Below are 696 nucleotides of genomic sequence, written 5' to 3' on the forward strand. Positions count from 1 at the left end.
TAAAGTAAGGAAAAAATGAATGTGTTTGACGGTTTCTTTATTTGAAAATACCATTTTTAACTACTTAATATCACAAATTATTGTCTTTTATACCTGGATATACTGATACCAATTTTTGAATCTACAGTTTTATGATGGTGTTAGCATCCAACACCCTGAAGTACTTGATTTTGCTGTTGTTGATCGTGTTCATGAACCTGTAGAATTCCCTTGCCAACTCTAGTAGAGAGGGAGCGCTTAGTCAGGCTTTATTTTGAAAAGTATATCCTAAAGCCAGCAGCAGAAGGCAAAAGGTCAGTTGATTCAATTATTTGTTCATATTAAGTAGGGATCTCCACTAAATATTTTTGTTGCTAGAATACAGATGCTTTAGATGAGAAAAGGTAGTAAAAGTTTTATTAATTGAAGTGCTTTATCTTTTGAATGTTAAATATATTTAGTTAAAATTCACTAATAAGTTATTTGATTTGCAGGAGACTGAAGGTGGCAAAATTGATTATAGTGCAGCATGTACAAAAGTGCTGAACTTACTGAAGGGATGTCAGGACGTGAGATCACAAATTTAGTTTTTAGATTGGCAGATGACTACATATGCTTCAAGGGATGGTGTTTTTTTCTGGGGAAAATTATGCTAAAAGAGCCCAGGCAGCAGTCCAGCAAAGAAACAAAAGGGTAAGAGGCACTTCAAAAATAATT

This window comes from Penaeus monodon, chromosome 22, assembly GCF_015228065.2.
Source record: "Penaeus monodon isolate SGIC_2016 chromosome 22, NSTDA_Pmon_1, whole genome shotgun sequence".
Classification (NCBI taxonomy): Eukaryota; Metazoa; Arthropoda; class Malacostraca; order Decapoda; family Penaeidae; genus Penaeus; species Penaeus monodon.